We start from the raw sequence: 14,371 nt of genomic DNA on the forward strand, positions 1-14,371 counted from the left end.
GTTGCCCTGTTTATCTCCATGTCTTAAAAAAGCCTTATTAAGGATTTATAAAGTGTTCCACAACCTAAATAAATAAATGAATTCAAACCAATATTGATAAACTTTATTAGTCCTTTATTGTTAAAAGTGGTACGAAAAACACAATGTGGAGTTATAGAAAGTGAATTCAGACCACACCAGCAGTAACAGGATTACCTTGTTTTTCTTTATAGTCAACAAGTGATGAAACACATTGCTTTGTTTTTGGCTACAAACTGAAGTAGTCTGTTAGCTACAAAAAACAAAATCAGTGGTGACGGGTTATGCAAGTGGTTTTTTGTTTTGTTTTTTTTTAACAGTCAGGAGTGCACGCCAGCCTCATCTCCAGCTTTTGGGACTAACGGACACAAAATTACAGGATTACATGATCAGGATAATTAAACCAAATACCTTTATTTCTCTTAAAGCTACTTAAAAAAGATGTCATCAAGTTTACCTATACATTACAAACATGGGATTTCTAGGAAAATACAATGTTGCAATACGTTTAAAAATATAGGCACACATTTACAAGTCTAGGAGAAATCTATTCTCAAGTGTGAAGGACTAATCTACCGGTTACCAAATAAACACATCTTATTGATATTTCTTTCCCGAAAATATTTGCAAAGCCTTTGATATTAAGGCTGGGAATAAGGTTACTGATCACTGTTATTTGTGTAGTTTAAATTTGTAATTGACAGAACACTTAAAGTTAACTGCCCCAACCCTGCTCATCCTCTTTAAGGCTTTTACTGTCTGTCCCTCTCACTCTCTCTCCCTCCTAAACTTCATCTCTACCTGTCTCCTCTCTCCTCCTCCTCCTACTCCTCTCCTCTCTCACCTCCTCCTCCTCCTCTCCCCAGCTCCACTGCTTCTGAGGGGGGCCTTCTCGATTTCCCTCCTGCCCAGAAAAATCAATATTGGGAGGCGGCCTGAAAGCCCTTTCACAGGAGTATTACAGCCCAGCCCGGCGCTCCGATAAGCCTCCTGTTACGATCTCTCGGGACGGGGCTGGCCAGGCCCGCGCTCCCCACCTGGGGGGGAAGCATTCTCCTCTGGCCGCAGGGAAGAGCGCCATAAAGGGCAAGACGTAGATCACAAGTCTATTGGTGTGGGCTATTAGTAACCTTAGAGCCCCTGACCTGTGACTAGGGTCCTGTGCTGATTCCCACACACACACACTCAGAGACAGAGTGGGAGGGGACACACACAAAAAAAGACAGTTCATGACGATAAAGAGCTTTGTCATGCACTGAAGAGAGTGGAGAATGTGGGGTTTTCTGTTGTTAATGTATGTGCTAACACAGTGGAGCAGTGATCATTCACCTCGCCTGACGCCTTTTCCTGTCTTTACCTTTGATACCTGCCCTTCCTCAAAACAGTAACATATCTGTAAACACTCCCTGACGCACCCGGTAAAAATTCACACCCACAGTTCTCACTAGCGTGATGAACCGTGACACAAATGTGAGAAAAATGTGTACAAACCAAACAGCCAAATATTGAAATGATGACACATGCTGACACATGTTGATGCGGTCGCTGAATGAGATTCAAAGTGTTTCAATTACATGTCGGCAGTTATACAAGTCCAATTTACTCATATCATCTTCTGGCATCCAATATTAATCCACCCAAAATATTTAATTTTTGAATGTACAAAGAATTTTGAGCTCAACTTTTACTAAATTACCCTGTTTTAGACTAAATTGTAATCAGTGGATTTTGAGCAAGAGGTAATCATGTCAGATACTTTGAATTGTGGTTTCTTATTCAGAAGACCAATATTTCTATGGTTGTGCAGTTCACTTCACAGATCAGCTCAGTACTTTTAACATAGTGAGAAAAAAGACAAAAACACTCATGTGAATGAACTCCACCTGCTCTAACTCAAATAGTGTGTTTATAGGTCCACATTACTAATAAGCTGTTTGAGAAATAATGCTTTGTACTGTATACACTTTATCTCTTTCAGCCAGGTTTAGCTCAAACCAAGCTATTTGCAGGACAAAACTAATCACAAGTATTGACACATGGGCCACATGCCCCAAAGTTTTGTGCAGCTTTTATACAAAACAACTTCCTTTTCATTCATAAGATATTTCTGTTTTATACAAGAGTGTTTGGGGAAAAGATACAAAGCCCTACGTGAGCAGTATGACGTTCTCTCATTGTGTTAAGTATCCATTAGCCTTCAAGCCGTTGGCTATCACTATTCAGATGCACACGTTGTTATTTCTGGACATGACGAACAGTTTAATCCCTTTCCACTGACTCCACTTGAACTGCTTTTTGTCAGTCAATTGTTTCTCTGAGCTGTTATCTAAACCAGAACTTGTTGAAGTAACATGAGTAACAAAAAAAGAATTATGTCCAAGACAAAGCAGAAACACATTTTTAAAAAAAGAAGAAAAAACAAAACCCCTATTTGAACACATATCCAAGCAGCATTCATGGGCACATAAGGGACAAATCCATCAAGTGCATTCACACAAAGAGCCAAAACACTGTGGTCCAAGTTCAGTTGGCGCACAGTCACGAAAACAATAACATATCAAATGATTTTCCTTCATCAGTATGTGCAGCTGGGAGCCGTCTGAGGGGAGGAATGGGAAAATAGAAGCTCCTGGCTCTGAGGTATTATCCAAATCCCCAAATGCATGGGGTCCTTTCTGCTGTGCTGGAAACCCCCGGATCCACAAACTCAGAGAGAAGGGAAAGATCCAGCAGTTCAAGCATTTTCCTGCCATCAATGTTTCTACAACTGCACTGACACACCTTACTAATAAATAATTTGGCCTATTTTGTTTTACATTTTTGTCTGGTATTCTGCTGATATAATCTGCGGTATTATCAATCAAAGCTGAAGTTGTTTTGATTTTTCCTTCTATGGTTTACTTGCCATTTTCCTCGTTCTGTTTCGTTGCCCTCCTGAACTCCATGAGAATCCGTAATCAGCTTCCTCTTATAGCACTAGGGCCAAAACTAAAGTCATGAAGCTGCGGTCGCTGCCAAGATGTAATTATTAAAGTGCAATTGAATGACTCATGGTCATGGGAGTGCCCTTTGAACCAATCATTTGTTCTGAGAGAGCCTTTAAACTGGAACGGCATGATGGAGGCAACCTGTGTGACCCTTGGAAACAGCTGATCCACATTTCGTCCTTATACTGTACATGTCGATGGCTGAGGTCAGTCGACTTCATCACGTCACACACGGCACTAAATGCATGCTTCTGTTCACAAAGATGCAATTACATATTCATTGTAACATGTCTATGAACAATGGACCTTTCAGTGCCTTCCTGTTGTTTCCTGATAGCAAAGGCCAAATCATAACATTGGTCAGTTTGACGTATGTCCTCCGCGTCCACTAAACAGTTGATAAACCAATTACATGGAAATCCCACAGCACTTGCAAAGTGATGAGATATATTGTGCCAAATAAGAAACTCTTACAACTTTGACTTTAGCTGTATAAGAAAAGAAACGGTGGCAGAAATGTTTTCTAAACAAAAACTTGGAGCAATGTATATCAAAATAGTTTGCAAAGTCAATACAGTGGCAATAATAAACAAGTTTATCCTGACCAAAACTGCAATGTTTTTCTAAAAAATGTGAGAGTCAGAGGGTTAAGGAATTCAGGACACAAATGCAGTAAAAAAAAAAAGAAGGGAAACAGGTTTATAGCAAGAAGTGAGCTTTTTTAAATCTGATAAACATGAAACTAATGGAAGCAAGGTGAAAATATAACTTTGGAACACGAGTGTGTAATTGTAGCCAAAATGTATGTTTAATTCAACAAAATACATAGGCTCAAGAAGTGAGCCTTGTGGTACACCACACTTTTTGTTGTTAAAGAGAAATGTACACTATTTGTAAGTGAAAAAACACAATAATCACTCTGGAAATGTCTTTAGAATAATACAAATAAAAAAACAAAATATTAAAGTGTTTTCAAAATGTTACATTTCAGGGAAAAAAAAACACTTACAAAGTTGATCGATGGTCCAACAATGGGCCAATCAGCTCTTTATAAGAATCCTGTTTAAATTGGCTGCTACCATAAAACTAAGCCGCTTTGTTTATAATCGATGGAACACGGGTATAGCAGAACCAGGAGGGCCCACAAGGAAAATCAAGAAACAGAGACAGGAAAATGATGACGGATGGAATCTAACCGGGGGAAACATTGACAAACCAACATCAAACACAACGGTACACATATATGCACACAGGACTAAGCATAGAGACAAGACTCAGCTCCATAACAACCCTATTGCAAGTCTACAACTGTACTGTATTAGCAGGTAGGGTTAGGGTTTCCTATACAGAGGATGTAATTGTTGCGACAATTTATGTTTAATTCAACAAAATACACAGGCTCAATAACTGAGCCTTGTGGTACACCACACTTTTTTGACAATGATGTTAAAGAGAAATGTAACATTTTAGAAAGTGAAACACAATAATCTATCTGGAAATGTCCTTATCATACTTAAAGTGTTTTCAAAATGCTACATTTCAGGGGAAAAAAAACAATAAGCATGGTGATTGATGGCCCATCAGCACTTTATAAGAGTCCTGTTTAGATTGGCTGCTTCCATAAAAGAAAGCCGTTTTCTTTATGACCTCAAACCTTTTGAAGAACAGGGTTAAAACATTTCACGTTCACGACACCTGCAGTGTAGCCTCCCAGAGCCAGACAACTGGCAGAAAGTTCAAAGGGATTTGAAACGTTTTATCAAAACACAAGCTATATTTTCCCCAAATGCCTGTTAAGCCCCAGATACACCAGCCAGTCACCTGAGAAGTCGCCGACGCCGACGCCGACACCGACTGTTGCGTCGCCGGACTCTCCTGCGTATTTGCCGACTTCGCGCACTGGAACACACCGCAAATCCGAGCCGAGCACGTATGAACTGTGTATGCGTGAGTGGCAATAACTCTCCTTACCAGCAGGCGGCGGTAGTGTGTATTCATCATTCAAAAGAGGCAACAACCGGAACAACCGGAAGACAGAGAAGAAGAACAGACTGTGATATAAACAAACAACAAATAGCGTTTTTGTTTCCATTTTCACTCTCGTCCATTGAAAACATGAACGAACAGGAGCTCTATAAACCGATGAGGTGAAATAGCCGTCCGTGTGTGTTCCATCTTCCATTTTAAATCATTTGTTTACCTCCCTCACTTCCGTTAACGCTTCTCATGCACTGATTCGCTCGCTGAACAGCCAATCAGTGTTATCCCTTTGTCCGACTTCCGGTGGTGTTCCCGACGCCGATTCAACATGTTGAATCGGCAAGAAAAGGCGTCAGGTCAGCAGAAAAGCCCGACGGTGCGGCGCACACCACTCCGAATAGGGCGTGCCCATGCTCATGTTCGGCCCGACTCCCATTTACTGCCGTTTTCGGGCCGGTGTATCTGGGCCTTTAGGGTAAATCTGCGTGAAATGTTTTCTGAGAAATCTTTATAGCTCAAGATATATATTATTGATAAGCGATAAACCAAGTCATTTGACATTGTTACTTAAAGTTAAGTGCAGCTCTTTTAAAGCAACACATTCCATATTAATAAAGAAATATTGAGGATAGACCGTAAAAGAAACAGGAACCATTATCACAGAAGAAAAATAAAAGATTGATTGTATTGAAATTGGACCAGAACTTTAGAACATGAGGGATGTGTTATTTATTCTTTCATGACAGAAAATAAAAATCAGTTAATCAAAACGAAGTAAGGCTTCTGATACTGAACGTACTACATGTTGCATGAAACCAATAACACACTCAACTAAACAGAGAGATATTGGCCATGCCAAGCATTCCCTAATATATTGCTTTATTAAAGGATGGTGCTGAAGGACCTAAAAACACTTAGTGTGTGTTTATACACTTCTTGGAGAGTTGAAACCTTCAGGGTGAGCAGCGAACGTCACAGTGATTTATTGATGTGCAGGAGAGGAAATGTTTTCTTCTTTATCTTTATAACAAAACACAAGATTATGTCGTTTTTTCAAGCGGACAGAAGACCTTAAAAAGTATATTGTTGAGCTTTTCTTTGACACGTTTTTCTCGATCCTCTAACTAATGCTATGTGAGTTAAGAAGACTTTTTTATTTATTTATTCTATACTAAATACATATACTGAACAACCCTTTTCTTCCTACAGCACTTTAGATGTATAATGTTATTAAAAAAATTACAAATCCTTTTAATTAAGTCCTACCATTACTGCATGTTAAAAAAAAGAACTTCCGTTTGAAATCAGGACAGCACTGGCTCAACTAGTTTTGTATTTAAACGGTTACAAACAAGTAGTTGTAAACTTGTAAATCTATTTCCAAGAGGCATGTGGGGCAGTCAGTACCTTTAGCCATTTTGCCTAAAGAAATGTTTAGTTCATGAGACCGTGTGTGTGTGGTTCTCCGCCAAACAAACATAACAACACAACAATAAATAATAGTTGGATACGTGTACTTTATTCATATCTCATATATGTTTCTTTACATTTATACAAAAATACAGAAAACAGAAGAGTTTTCACCCAGAATACCAACCGGGCAATAATTACATTTTGCTTTTTGGCACCCAGACTAATTTCCTGCCTAAAGCCATTTGATTCCCCCACTGAAGTGGGATGGATTGGATCACTCAAGCCCGAAAGCACTGTTCAGGATGCAGCTCTGCTCACTCTCAGACCACACGACTACCCACACAAGAACAGTATTTAAGGGCAGTCCTTCTCTCAGCTAATGCATGTCATTGCTGTGTTTCTGACTTCCATGCAATATACATATGGACTATTTGTAGACAGGAAAATGGGAGACCATGTTTTTTTTTTTCACAGCTTAGACCTGTTGCAGCTCATGATATTCATAGACTATGTAAAAAAAGCAACTTTTGACAGACTATACCTTGTTTGTTAGTATGGTTGTGGCTAGACCAACCTGTGTCTCTGTCAGAATACTGGGGACTGCATGTCATATAAAAGATAATTGTTGTAAAAGCCTCAGGTCTAGACTGCCATACATAAAATGCTTGACTATGGATCAAAAATGCACTTTTGAATAGTTGGATTTGAGATTAAAAAATAAACAGTATTTTACCGCACCACTGATTTTAGTGATTCTTTCTAAAAGTATTGTTTGGAAAGTTATTGTACGAGAACCAATGTGGTGTACTTTTTCTAACACAGAGTTCGATCTAAACTGCCATAGAGAATATGGCACGACAATGCTAATACACTTTTTTCAAAAATGCATTTTTGAATGAATACAAATGTCTTGCAGTTCAAAATAACAAACAATAGTCTATCACACCAAAGATATCCAGCTATTGATGACGGAAGGTACTGAATTGTATGAACACCAATGTGGTATACTTTTTTTCAAACACAGATTTAATTTTGCACAATATACTCCTCATTCTATAAGACAAGTTCCCATCAAATAGTCCCAGCAACAAGCAGAGGTACCAGTTGAACTCTCCTAAAGGTCACAATAGCTCAAATGTAACACGGGGTAGAGAAATGTCACAACCACTGATGTTTACTCTGAGTTTTATGCTGCTCTTTCAAAAAAAGTGTTTTCCACTGGGCACAGGTCAAGCCAACTAAACTGTCTGTTTATTTAAAATAGAAAGATTGGTGATTATATCTGTTATTGTGGGAAGAGGTTTTTAATCTGCACTGTAATGATCTCTCCACTTTCTGCTACCACACAGAAACATAGACAGGCTTTGGACATTTACACACAGGGTCAATCACACCAATCAAACAAGGCACAAAACCAATGGACAATGGTACAATGTAAGACCATAAACATGATAGAAAAACTAGATATGGAAACAGATGTTTGTGTCCGGCCACTTTGTCATAGTAAGTTATTCGCAGAAGGTCACAGCCAGCGTGCCCTGTTCACACTCCTACCACTTTGCTGATTGTCATTAACAATCTTAATCATTGAATCCATCTATTGACCTACTTTACATGAGCGAGGCTCTGCGTGGACAAACCATGCTGAGATGATTTAAAACTTGTTGCCTTTAACTCCTCTGAAGGAAAGCAGGCGTGGAGGGGCACATGGATTTAATATTGGAATGAACCTGAGGGCTTAGGCAATTACTATACAGTAGCTAGCAATTAACAACATCATGCCAACTGATTGGATTTGACTACCAGTTGTTTTCTGCTCAGGGAGAAACAAATCGAAAACTCACAAAAGAAAAGTAATACCATTGTGCGACCGTTCAGTATGTGAAGGAGATGACAGTGCACTTCCTTTGACAGTGTATTATAGCGAACTTTAAGGCAAAACTGATTTTTAGGCCTTGATGAAATTCCCATGTGCCGATCTTTGTGGATTGTGGAAATAACTAGTCTGTACATTTCATAAACAGTGGTATCGTCCTTCATTATTTCATAAGCATTTGAGTCTTGATAAATGCACTAACTAGCTTTGTCAGATTGTCTATAATAGGTTTGATTATGCAAGCACAACACTGATACTGGACAAAGGCAAAGTCAGTAAGAACAGATTAAACCATATGAAAGAACATTCTGAGCTAATGGGTTTGATTTGAGAGTATATTTGGTTGAGTTAAGTGAACAGTTAAGAATTTAACAATGTTATATTATATAAAGTTTTATATTCAGTCTTATTATTTTGTTTGTATTTTAAAGGCATTGTAGAGCAAGTATTTATTATTCGAGACCCATCGTTGTCTTGCATGCGTCTATCACTACGTTCTAATTTTACCTTTTTAAAAAAAAACGAATCTGGAAGTCATCCCTGATACTCATTAGCTTGCAGATGTCAATGGTCTAAATGTAAGTTAGTCAAAGCAGCATATTTTGTACATATGTGTTTTGTTCTCCATGTACACACACAAGCTTAATCACCCAAGTCATATATACCGACAACATCATACGAGGAAATGTAACTTGTTGAAGAATGTGTTGAGTTTACGACGTGTTAGTATATAGATTGTTCTTTAAATGTGACCCAATAGTAGAGGTGCTCTTAACTGATAGCTTGAAACAGTTCAGTTGTATCAACAGCAGCAGTTCAGTGCTGCCACCAATAAATAAATACATCATACATCCCCATGGGTACCAGACAATGTGACTACACCTTGGAAATACACTTTAACATTATATTCTTTAGGAAAACCCGGACTAGGACGAATGAGTAGAGCTGTTGAAGATGTGGTTAAGTGTGACCGGAGGTAGTAACTCATGCCTCAGTGCTTAGAGGAGATAACCAGTGTCCGTCTCTCTCTGCTTTGCTGTTTGAAGATGAACTGGTGAGCCTTTAAAACACAGGCAGTCTTTAGCAACTTGCTGACGGGGGGGAACGTTTTCCCCCAAAGAGTTCATGATGCAGCAGGTTCTGATGGACGATTCGCAGGAACCCGTGGACCCAGTAGGGGTGTGGTCCAGGGGTTTCTCACTGCCAAAATCTCACTGTCTTTTTCAAAAGCATGGGGTAAATGCAGTCTTACAAGAAAGGCAAGCTTATCCACACGGTAGCAGGCATGGTTCATCCAGAAGCATCGTGTTCATTGCAGGTACCTGCAAGCGATAATCTGGAGAGCAGTCAAAATCCAGCCTTTTACCTTCGAGAACTATCTATGGAATTCAGCTTTGAGTATTTTTTTCGTCACCTTTGACACCACGAGGAGAAGATGATAGAGCCCTGTGGGAAGACACAGGTGGAGAGAGGTTTTAGAGCTCAGTGACAGGCAGTAATTAAAACAAGAATTTCTGTTTCACGTGACATGAAGAATCTCACCAATTATGCTGGAGAACATCCAAGAGTAGAAGCGTTACACTATTTCAATGACGTTCAACATGTTTCTGTAATAGGACGGAAAGAACAACATTAGAGAGTAAACTTCACTTCCTATACGGAATCAAATATGGATACATGTTCATTTAATTCATTTCTTGTTTTAAAAGCTACTTCCCTGTATGTCATTTTAATGTAATCTTAAATTGTATTACACTTGTTTGAATCTGTACTGTCCTGATTTTCGCTGTAATAAAGGTCCATCTTATCTATATGGCTTTGCGGATATCTAGACCGTATTTTTCCGTGTGTTTTATCTCTCATGGTCAGAAGCTTTCACGAGCCAATCACATTTCGTATGCTTCGTTGTAATGATCGTGAAGGACTTAAAATAAAAGTTGAGCTTGTCAAGATAACATTTAATGTAATAAAGAGTTGAGTTCTATTTCAAGTGTTGAGAAGACTACAAAAAAATTGTCAATTATTATTATTTGAACAGCCAAACCTATTTGCAGAGTTAACAGGCAGTCGGTCACATAAAGGGGAATAGTTTCCTTTTGAACTTTTGCACTGTGAATTCGTGTCATAGCGGAAAAACTGCTCACTTTTCCGATATTTCAGCATCTAGTGGAGGTGCAGTAGCTTCTGTTCCTGAGAAGAGTCCAACTTCTCCAGGGTTCTGTTGAGGACCCTCCACGTTCTTCCGTGATCGGACCTGCATCAGGAAATCATTTTTACTACCAACGCTTCAAACTCAGTCCAAGCTGAAAGCAAGTCATATCAACAGTCATCTGCAGAAAGTTAAAAGACTGTGGCAACGTGTCATAAAACTCAAGCTACAAAGCGGCACCTCCGGATTATAAAATAGGCCATTAACAAACAATCCTATCTCCGGAGTGTCTCAGGGAGTGAAACAGCCAAATAGCTGGGGGTCAAAGGTCAGCTCACCTTCCACACAAGCAGGAATACGAAAGCTAGGAGTGGAATGAAGAGTAAGGATAAAAGGCTTTGCTCCAACACTCCAGGCAGGTCGCCATGCTCTGAGAAAAGAGACAAAACAAAACATCACTTTCAACTCTTTGGCTCTTCACACAGAGACTTTGTCACAGCTGATAAGCCTAGAATATAAGGGATTTCACCAGAACATTTCAGATAAGGGATTTCACCAGAACATTTCAGATAAGGGATTTCACCAGAGGGGGCATTTGCATCGTTACAGCAGGGGGCATTTGCATCGTTACAGCAGGAAAGAGCCACAGACAGCTTAATGTTACATATATTAAAAAGAAAGTACTAAGTTATGATATAATAAAAAATATAATACAAAAATTTAAGTAAAAAAAATACTTTTCAAAATTCAAATCCTGCAACAGTTCTTAGGATTTAGCAGCCAGGTATATATTACACAGTTATGAATGGCATATGTATATAATAATGTATATATTGCACATATTGCACATAGTTTGATGGTATTTAATAGCAGCAAGTTACACAATTTACAAAATACAAAAAACACACCTTGTAACGGTTCTAAGGATTTAGCACCTAACTTTTAGTGTTTGTCTTTCATATTATTAATTCTGTCTGACGTCAGTTTACAATGGGCTTTTAGAGACGTTTACAATAAATAACGTTTTTTTTAAGCATATCTACTCCTCTCATCTCCATTATTGATACATCCGGTATCTATCTATCTAGGTACAATACTTCCCTTGTCCACTTGATGTGCTCTCAAGGTTTTAAATGTCAACATCACCCTTGTATACATCTCATTTTGTACCATCATTGGCTTCTAAAATAGTCACAATGGTAAATAAGATCAATGTGAAAACAGTGTGTCAAACTCTGCATAATGCATCATTCAAACATCAAACATAAATAACAATAAGCAGACATTCAAGTCGTGTCAAATGACCATTTAGTTGTAATCTGTGTATGCATGACACAAGAGCAGGCCATAAGCATGCATTATATAGTTTATCAGTTATTTTCCATTTCACACGTTTTTAGCAGAGCCTTTTGGAACAAATGTTACATCAAACATATTGAAAGGGGTTGAGCAAGATGCATAGTAAAAAGCCGGAGAAGATAAGATATGCGATATACAGTAAGTGATGGTGATGAAATAGCCCTGCAGAGAAACATAAATCAAGTGCTATCAGTTTGTGGAAATGGGCTGACTTGCTAGAGAATGTTGCTGGCAAGCTGGCAAAAGTTTCCGCTTTTACACCCCAGCTGGGCTGATTTAGCAAGCCGATCACACACCGGACACTTCTCAGAAATACCGACAGTTGCAAACTTACGTGGTCCGCAGCCTGTTTCACACACTGAGGCTTTACTGCTGGGTGGTGCTGATTCTGGGGGGGGAGAAGAAGATGAGTTAGTTAGTTTGGAGTTATCATTGTCAGGTGACCACAAATTAACTCAACAGAGCCTTTTTTTTTACCCCCTCTACCTCCCTCAAACACACACAAAAGATATAATCCAACCACTCTGGCAAAGAAAAGCCAATCGCTTGGGAAGATTGGAAGATTGCTCTGTAATCAACACGTACACAATCAGGTTTCGGGCCTTTTCTTCCTTTTCACATGTGCTACCTGGGGACACCTTCCCTCAGTGCTGTGACTCAGCCGGGCCTCAATGGGCCGTCTACGCACTGAGACCGTTCTGAGTTTTTATCTTGCAAAGTTCTTGTGAAGAAATAATGGTTCCTGGATTAAAAGCTTCTCAAAACGGCCACAAGAGATCTGTCCTAAATAGAGCCTGTTCACAATTGTTCAAAGAGGGTGGTGAGGGTTTTACAAGCAAAAGTGAACTTGTGACTGGAATGTAAATCCGGAGAACGGCTAAGAAAATGTGTGTGGGGTGTGCCCTAAATTGTCAATTGCTGTTCTCTACAATTAAACAATTAAAACCCTGAAAGAGCTGGTAAATACACAACATAGAAACACATGTTTACTCACTTATCACTGGCAGTAGGCCTATGTCAGTTTTGAATCAACATGCAATATCGTTGACGAGACGAAAATGTAGTTTACTAAATAAAAACTATGCCAGAATCTCTCTTTACTTTCGTTGACGAAAAATGAGGAGATTAAATATTATCAAAGATAACGTTACATCTCTGATAGTCAGTTTTTCTCTCAGCAGTTCCATTTCCGGTGCCGCGGCTGGGCAGCAGCNGACTGCAGTAAACAATAACTGTAACAAAATCAACATGCAATAGCGTTGACGAAAAGTGACGACACGAAAATGTAGTTCACTAAATAAAAAATAAAAACTATGCCAAAATCTGTCTTTACTTTCGTTGACGAAAAATGAGGAGATGAAATATTATCAAAGATAACGTTACATCTCTGATAGTCAGTTTTTCTCTCAGCAGTTCCATTTCCGGTGCCGCGGCTGGGCAGCAGCTGTGCGTCTGTGCTGCGCGCGGCGGTACATTTGAATTACACCGGGCCAGCGGCATACTGTGAACTGTCAGGAAGACTCGGGTCTGACCGGTCTAACTCATGGTCTAACTCCCAACCCCCGGTCCGCGGACCGGTACCGGGACGCGGAGGTGTTACTGCCGGGCCGCGAAATAGCTGTGAGTTTATCGTAATATTTGCAGAATTATAAATATGTACAAATATTTTATCATAATAAATATTAAATTTTCGCACCTATACCAGTCATATTATTTCATCAAGTAGCCTAGTTAGTCTTTCACCAGAAAACAGTTGAAAATGGCTTTTATGATGTTCCGAGGGATTCGGCGGCTCAGTCTGGTGTCAGCCTCTCGTGCGCACGAGAAAGTTACCGGTGCGCCAAGTAGGAAGAGGAGCACACAGGAGACAACCGTTTAATTTCAGACTGTTATGTTTATTTGGGGAAATGGCAGTGCATACATTATTTGAGATATATTTCAAACTCGGACTTCATTTTAAGGACATGTCGGCCAGGGGTGTAGAGCTATTTGTTTAAGCACCGGATTGGCAAAACAGGAGAGTAAACCAGTCTGCCTTGGATCTATGAATTCATGTCCGGGACTCTCACGGTATCTGCTGCCCACAGCTGTTTTATAGAAGGAAAACCTCCTTCACTTCATGAAATGGCTGCAGCATCAGGAGGCAGAGGGACGTAACTCCGACTCTGAGAAGTGCAGCACCAGAGCGCCGAGAGCTGTGCCTTTTTACGCACCGCCTTCGCTCTGTTTACCTTCATCAGAACAGAGAGTGACTGCAGGCTGCTACGTGTTAACCACACATACCTCTTCACACATCTCTACACACATTGAACTGCCCGATTACTCCCCCTTTTATTAGTTTTATGAAGGAGATGTCCAGTCACCAAGGCGCATGATGTGTATGTGCTCTGCTCAGCTCAGCTCTGTGTGTTCGTGTCTGTCCGACACCGGCATTTGTTTTCAAACGACCATGAACAGCAATTTACACACATCTGGCTAACTCCATAGGTAGCTATGCGGGTGTTCCCAAAATAAATTTGTTTAATCTTAATCTCGATGTAGTGCTAAAATGGAGTCCGAACGTGCACCGGAACGAACGTTCACTATCAT

At 39.7% G+C, this 14,371-nt stretch overlaps 1 long non-coding RNA gene across 1 annotated transcript; it reads right to left on the reverse strand.

Moving 5' to 3' along the window:
- Positions 1 to 6,482: 6,482 nt before the first annotated feature.
- Positions 6,483 to 12,447, reverse strand: LOC104956488 (uncharacterized). Its single transcript, XR_799566.1, has 6 exons — positions 12,368 to 12,447; positions 12,117 to 12,170; positions 10,762 to 10,853; positions 10,419 to 10,528; positions 9,817 to 9,881; positions 6,483 to 9,720 (listed from the first exon to the last, which is right to left on the reverse strand). It is a non-coding gene; the product is annotated as an uncharacterized lncRNA (long non-coding RNA).
- Positions 12,448 to 14,371: the final 1,924 nt, after the last annotated feature.

This window comes from Notothenia coriiceps, unplaced genomic scaffold, assembly GCF_000735185.1.
Source record: "Notothenia coriiceps isolate Sejong01 unplaced genomic scaffold, NC01 NC01_scaffold00026095, whole genome shotgun sequence".
Lineage (NCBI taxonomy): Eukaryota > Metazoa > Chordata > Actinopteri > Perciformes > Nototheniidae > Notothenia > Notothenia coriiceps.